At 30.2% G+C, this 8222-nt stretch overlaps 1 long non-coding RNA gene across 1 annotated transcript; it reads left to right on the top strand.

The window, feature by feature from the left end:
• The first annotated feature begins 2461 nt into the window (after positions 1-2461).
• LOC128195038 (uncharacterized) lies at positions 2462-4777 on the top strand. The gene is made up of 2 exons (XR_008246592.1): positions 2462-3062; positions 3995-4777. It is a non-coding gene; the product is annotated as an uncharacterized LOC128195038 (long non-coding RNA).
• The last annotated feature ends 3445 nt before the right edge of the window (positions 4778-8222 follow it).

Raw genomic sequence — 8222 nt, 5'->3', positions numbered from 1 at the left:
TTATTTATTATTTTAATATTATTTAAAAAATAATATTTTAACCATTTACTCACCAAATCTGATCCTAGTTTCTACCTACTACTTTCTTCCATGCTAAGAAATTCTCATGCTGAAAATTTATTTTTACTATTCACTTTTTACTATTTACTATTCACTTTTTACTATTTACTATTCACTTTTTACTATTCAATTTAAAAAATTTACTAAATAAGTTACCAAAAATTTGAACCTCTCCTTCTAAAATTACTATAATTTTATATCCAAAATTTACATTTTTCTATCCATTAAAATTATTATTACTAATAAAATGCTAAAATTTACTATTATAAATATTTTTCATGAGTCTTACAAATTAAGCTACCAAAATTTCTTATTAATCTTTCCACATTTTATAAACTTATTATATTTTCCATTCACAAAGAAATTTATTACTATTAAGGTAAATATTTTTTTTATGGGTCTTACAGTTATAATTATATTAAATTATATATTCATTTTTGTTATATTAGTAACAAGATAAAAATATACAATTATTTAATATATTACTTTCATTCTCATAAAATTAGTAGTCTGCTACTATCGATTTACAGAAATTTTGATTGGAGATTAATTACAAATTGGAATTGTTGATTATATTAGATGTTTGTGTTGTTTTTTATTGTTTTAAATTTTCAAAAAAAATTGACTTAAAACTATTATGCCAGCACATTTACATTGTAAAAAATTATATTATATATGAGGGAATCCAGTTTGAGAATTTATTTTTGAATCATTATAAGAAACATAAATTTAATTTTTAAATATTAGCATCACTAAAATGCGGTGTTATTAGCATAAAAATAGTCAACTCTAACACGACGTAAAATATTATTTTAAAACGTGTAAAATTATTTTGAATTTTTTTATAAAATAAATATTTAAATTAACCGAACAATTACTAAAATAAAAAATATAAATAAATTATATTAATGTCGACTGTCATTAATCTTATTTGACGTTAACTAATAAGAAAAAAAATGATATTTACATTATATATCCTCCACTTTATTTTTTTTGTTAGACTTTTTATTATACTTTGTAGTCAAGAAATCATGATAAGTATCTGTTGGTAATGACAATTGAGAACGATTTTTTTTTTGCTAGACCTTCATTATTGGAGAGACATGTTGGTAGTGTGGTAGAGATCCGACTAAAGTATTAATATATGTGATAATTATGCATTAGGATTTTGGTGTAAAGTTTGATAATGATGAAACAAATATAAATCTTATTGATAATGATGAATATATATATATATAGTAACAAATGTTATTTTATTTTAAATTAAGATAAATAATTATATATATCACAATAGATAAACAACTATATTTTACAAATCTTAATTTGTTTTAAAGAAGTTGTTAAATTATATCATAACACTAGAGATATCATTTGAAAGGTTCACTTAAATTTTTTATTCAACCTATAAATAAGTCAGTGAGTATCGTTTAATACTAGGGACAAAAAAACACTAACTTTTTATTTTAGAAAAATTAAAAGTAAAAAAAATTACAGAAGTAAAAATGTAAAATACATCTAATTCACTAAGATTAAAAACATATTTAAGTTTAAAATAGAAAAGTAAAAGATAATATATTGAAAAAGGCTACAAATTACTAAAAGAAACGTGTTTGTAGTGGGATGACACAAACTTTCCTAATTAAAAAAAAAAGAAAAAAAAAGTCGAAATGAATAAGTATCAAACATGAGCATAACGGTGGATACGTTTGTTGTTATTTATTAGCGTTGGGTTGGGTGAAAGAACTTGTTTGTAGTCGAAAAAGAAAACATTTATAGAGTCATTATAGTTGCATGGTTCACAAATGTTGAATAATAATTTAGTGAGACCAAAATGTGTAATTATTTATTTGGTGGGCATTTGATGTTGGAAAATGGTTTGGATCATTGATTATTAAGATGACAGCTTTGGGAAGCGTGGTTTGGTTTTATACGTTGTTTTGTCCGTTAATCACGAATTGGTTTGCTTAATAAATTATTAATTTGGACGGCTTATGTTAATGAACAGTAAAGGGAGCGCGTGGAGTTGGGATAAACTGGACAGATCTAGAGGTGGGCCCAGGGTGTGCCCCCCATAAATGCAACAACCACCGTTAGATCCGGAAAGGTGCATCATAGCCGCATAAATATTAAATGGCATTTTACGCCAATAAAAGGAAAACTTTACACAGGTTTGTTGATTATAATTGTTATATTTTAGGTGTCTAATCTCCAATGGGATCAAATTAGTCAGCTTTTTAATTAGGGTTCAGTAATGTGTAGTCTCTTGGGCCAGATATTCTTCTAGGGATTGGTGGAAAAAGAAAATTAAATTAAAATAAAAAACTTCATAAAAAACTCCTAAATTCTCCTATAAATACCACACCATCTCTTCCCCTACACCTACATCTTTTCTCTCTCTTAGCTTACCCTCTCCTATTCTCTGTCTCTCTCTTTCTTTCTCTTCATTAGGGTTCTGATTATGTTATGAACCTACCTTCCATGCTTGTTCAATTTTTTTCTCTTTCTTTTTGTTTTTGAAAAACCCTTTATACACTGTCTTGTGGGGCATCTTCACTCTTCAATATCATGGTCCTCTTTGTATTCTTCCACAGCTTTCTTGAACTGCATCCATAGAGTTCCTTTGCATGCATGCCATGGCACTCTTGCTCCCACACCTTGTTTTGCGGTTCAATAAAGCTGTGGGAAGATACAGATCGGTCCAACAACGAACTAGCTTATCTCAAACTCCAGATTCTTCCTCTAAACCTTTCTGTCAAATTATATTATTATATACATAGGGATAAGATTATAATGGTGTATTTGTTTTTTCCTTTTTCTTCTGATTTGACCTATTTAAATCTTTTTCAGATTTAAAGCATTGACTTTTCAGATGCATAACTCTGTTATGTGATCAGAATTCTGATATGCAGTCGTATGAGAGAATAAACTTGTACCAATCGTGTTGATTTGTGACGATGATTCTTCAACAATTCGGCTTCTTCTTCCGGAATTAAACCGATCAGGTATTGATTCGATCGATCCAAAATCAAGGAAATTTGAGCTAACGATTTCCATAGATGCGGAATCACTGCCCCCAGATCTTACTCTAATTAATTTGTTTGCCTTAAATTCATGCCCCTATTTAATTTCCTCTTAAATTAATTTTGTGGAGCAATCCCAGCCTCGAACTTGAGTTATAGGAACATCTACTGGAAGATGGTGGTTCTTAATTTGTACATCAACATTATTGATTCGTGATGAGGCATCGCGTAGGCATAGTCGTTTGATTTGAAAATATTTTTTCTTTTAGTTTTCGTGTCGTAGCTAGCTCTAGTGCTGTCTGTGGTGAATATAATAATTATAATAATTTGTGCTTGTTAGCTGCTTGTGCTTTTGTCTTGAGCTCACTCGCTCACTCACTCACTCACCTTATTAGCCTTTTTCTTTTGTTTTGAAATGGTCTATTGTGTAGCCTCCAATGCAGGCAGAAGTCACAGTGGATGAATGGCCATCATTGAGATTTCTCCATAGAACATGTCTCATTCAATTCATTAAACCTTTGATCTATGTTTGTACTGTTTTAGTCGGCAAAGTCACATATGGTCGAGTAATTTAATATATAAATTCCAGGCTGCAGATTCAGCATAAGCAGAAGTTAGTATGCATTAATTAATCAGGACTATTGTTACTTATATTATATTAGGAAGCTAGGAACAATTATACGGTTTTTATCTTGACTAACAAAAATAAAAGAGTGTATACATATATATATATATATATATATATATATATATATATATACATATATATATATATACATACATATATATATATATATATAGATTCATCCTACCTTTGTAGATCAAGATATTCTTTTTTAAAAAAAATATCTGCAAGTCACAACAAACAATTTTTGTTTTGGGTGCACGGGACTAACTAGAAGGAACATTTTCAGTTACAGATTGTTAGACAATGGACCACAGAGAGGTGACCATACTGCCTTTATCTCTCGTATGGAACTTCCAACAACTTATGAATGCTTTAAAGCCATTGGTTGGTGACCCTAGCAAGAGGTTAGATGAAGCTTTTATGGAAAATATTAACTATAGAATTCTAAAAAATTAACCTCCACGACTGTATTATGGTGATTCTTGCTATAGAACGAACAAGGCTACCTAAAACCAGTGCAGGAGCTGCTTGTGAAGGAAACTAGGGTTTTCCTTTTCCCAATTAAGTCAGGGACAGCCATGCTGCGGGAAATGGGAATTTTAGACCACCTGCGAGTACTGTTTCTTTCTTTATCTTGCTTCCCTGTGCCGAGAATCAGTTCGAATGAGACCCCTTTTGTTTCTCCCGAAAGATTTTGAAATTAGAAACGGTAAAAGCAATTTCAAGTTATACATAAAGCAATCGATCTTGCATGGCCTAGAAAAAGAAGTGGCCGATCCCGATATTAATATCAATTTTTCACAACGGGTTATTCTTTTTTCTTCATTTTGTGTCTCTCACTGTTAAATCCGACAAAATGGTGAGCTTCAGCGCCATCAACTTTACTAGGACTTTTAGTTGGTGCATTCACGAGCACTATGACTCCCTCCAATAAACAACTCCATTTTTTTTCTCCTTTTCCAAAAGACATTGTAAAAGTCGTATGAGCATGCCACTTTATTTGCAAAATCTATATCCTAATCCTACTGTAACCCACTAATCTAACATACATATTCTAACTTGTTCCTCATTCTATGGCTTTGTTTGTTTGTTTTTGTTTTTTTTAAGCGGATGATAAATAACTTTAAACTGATTGAACATGATGTCCTGCTTTTGCTTGTTTGGATCTATACTGTTCTTAAAATATGCCTTTTCACTCATGGTTATCCTTCTTATATTATTTCCTTTAGTTTAATCCCTTGTGATGGATCTGATGTATGGTAGTCAAATGATGTGGATTGCGGGAATTGTTTGTCTGATTTAATTATGTTTCACTAGCCAGTTTTCACTTTAGAGAAATATTAAACTGAAAAAGTTAGATTTCATTGTGTTCCGCGATGTGCAAGAGTGGAAGATTGGTGAAAAGAGTTAAACGATGGAGAGGCAATAAACTAATAGACAATTCTCTTGATCTTGCTGTCTTAGCAGTGCCCCTTTTGTCTTGTGGCTAACAACTATCACATTTTTAAATTATTCACAATATTATTATAACCCTTGATGAGCTTTTAGCTTATCACGTTGCCTTCATCCAGCTATATAGAACAGCAACAAGTCTTTATTTCGATCATAACCTCCCAAAAATAATATATGATACCAAATCCTGTTCTGGGATATATGAAAACAGATGCAAGAATGAAGGCGTACATGTTCAAAGCATTTATTAAGTATATACATATACAGTTTTCTATGCTTTTAATTTGTGTGTGCATTGAGTGTTAATTATTAATTTCCATTATGTCTCCGGAAAGTAATAGGAAGAAAGAATGTAAGAAATTAATTGGCATGATAGAGGGTGAGGCATAATAGCCAAGTTGAAACTTATATATAGTTGATGATGATTGTGGTGGCTATGTGTACGATTTATAATTTCCCATCACGGGTCAACATAGTTTCCTTTTATTGTTATATTGGCACTTTCACATCGGAAAGGGGGAAGTGTTATTATTTTGATTGGGCGTTTGATCAGCAAGTTACAGTTACTTACGTCAATAGCATACCCTACCATGGATTGTTATTGTTGCCATTTCATGACTCACTCTCATTCATGTCACTGTAAATAACACTCATTTTTTCAATCTTCTTTCACGGGGCGTGTAATGTGAATACAGAGCCAATTCTAACGGATCCTGCCGACATTATGCTTAATATCACAATCCTACACACTTGATTGCAACCCGTTTTATCCTCTAATGAATATGAGGTTCACAATCGATCAACACAAAAATATTCAATGCACCATGCTCTTTCTTCCTTGTAGATAGGGCTATTCTTATCAATAATGGATATTCATTTCGTCAAGAACTCTAATTAGTTCTAATTAGTGCAATGGATATTCATGCTTAATTGCAACTACCTACTTTTCCACTTCAAATTCAACCCTGTAAACATCTTACCTTCCTCTTCCATTATAAGCACCTTGATGTTGATTGGAGTACAAAATACGTACAATTTCTTTTTTCGTTGAGAAAGTTTTTGTATAGGTGCAAAATTTTGTGTGGAAAGTGGTGCTGAGAGAGAGAAAAAGAGATGATTGATGTGATAGAGAATTGTGAAAAAAATAAAGTTTTTCAAATGTTGTATGAATTTGTTTTATGAATGAGTGATTTTATCTATAACCTAACGTTTCCCCCTAAATTCTATTCCAAAACACGTACGGATCCTAAGGGTGTGTTGCCTTTTGGTATGCTAAATTCGTTTGCTCATGAATATTCCAATTTTTCGAATTATTATTTTATTGATTAAAAGGTATGATGGAACCGTTCGAATGTTGCGGTTTGCTACCAGACATTTTCTTTTGATTCCATTCTCTAGGAAGATGAAAAGCATTCGACGAGAAAAGAGAAGGAATTTTTACAACACATTTTTTATTCATTTTTTTTCTCTCTCTCTCTCCCTCTTTCATCTCATTTAATTGCTGAAGAACTTCTACAAAACATGGAAAAGAACAGCATTCCTAAAAGAAATAAAAAAACTACTGATTATTTATATGGTATACTTAATTGAAACTAGTATTTTAGTGTTCTATGTGCACATAATATATAAATAATAAATATGTTTAATATATATGATTTTATTACAATTAAAACTTAAATTGAATGAATTTTTAACGTACTATTATTATTAATATATTTATTATTGATATTTGTGCTAACATTTATTTTTAAAAAATATGAATAGGTGGATTGTAACATATCATACGTTTAAAAAATTGAATATATGAATAAAATAAAAAGAGAGTGATTTGAGAAAGAAACTTTTACTAGCTGCCAATAAATTAAATTGAAATTGAAATAAAATTAATGATATTGACTTTAAATAAATATATATAAATAATTCTCAAGTCATATGCCTAGGTAGGTTTTAAAGAAAATGGCTGAATGATATTGACAATAACTTGAAATTAACATTAATGTGTAGGAAGAATTTCTAAAAGCATTTCCATTAAAAAAAAAAAATCAAACTTAAGGCGTAGGAGTTGATAAATATTTGTAACTGCTTAAACTGAATATGAGTCAGTTTCTTCGTTGTTTTAGTAAGAGTCTCTTTCCTTCTCTCTCTTTAACTATACGGGATGAACTTCTGAATTGAATGCGATAATTAGGTTAAATCTCTCATAATTTCTAACATCAATAGTGAAATTCATCTGAAGAGATACCTTTCATTATCTATGTTTGCTTAGAATGAAAGTGAAAATGAGAGAAAAAAATAATTGAGCACAAAGATAAGAAAAGGAAGGAAAAATAGAGTGCATATATTATAATATGAATTTTGAATGAATAATAAAAAGGGAAGAAGTGAACAAGTTTCTCTTTCTTTATTAGAATAAGGGGAAGAGAGAATAAATCGTCAGAAAAAAATTCTAACACTAATTAATCCAAAATAAAATTATACTTTATTATTATTTTCCATAAATGATTATCTTTTTCTGATATTCGATACTATAAAATGTAGTGAATTTATAAAAATCTAACATACGCTTGTGTGAGTGGAATAAGATAAGCTATATATGCAAGCTTTAAGTGAGTGAATACCATGAATGAGCATGTGAACTTGTTTATTGTTAAAAAAAAGAGAGAGAATCTGTGCTCTTTTTAAAAATGTTTGCGTCGAGCAGAATGTCTTTCTAATTTCTCATAAACGACAAATCAAAAGGGTAAACAGATATTTTTGTTGAAAAGTAAAAGGGAAAACCATTATTTTGGGGTTTTAATTACAATAACATTTGGTTAGGTGCATGAATCGGAACATTCCCATATATATATACCTTTGTTGAGGTGGGAAATGGTGGGGAAACCATGCCATCAAAGCTAGAGCCCATTGCCATTGCCGATGTTTAAATTTTCTCAATTGAAATTTAGGTTAACATATTAAGAACTTGTAGCAAGCAGCACTGCAACAACGAGGAACAAGTTACACTGCATGGCAACTGACACGTTCCTGTTTAGCTTCATACATAAGAAAAATAAACAAAGTGA

The sequence above is a fragment of the Vigna angularis genome, chromosome 1 (genome assembly GCF_016808095.1).
Source record: "Vigna angularis cultivar LongXiaoDou No.4 chromosome 1, ASM1680809v1, whole genome shotgun sequence".
NCBI classification, from domain to species: Eukaryota; Viridiplantae; Streptophyta; class Magnoliopsida; order Fabales; family Fabaceae; genus Vigna; species Vigna angularis.
This window is presented reverse-complemented; position numbering and strand designations above follow the sequence as displayed.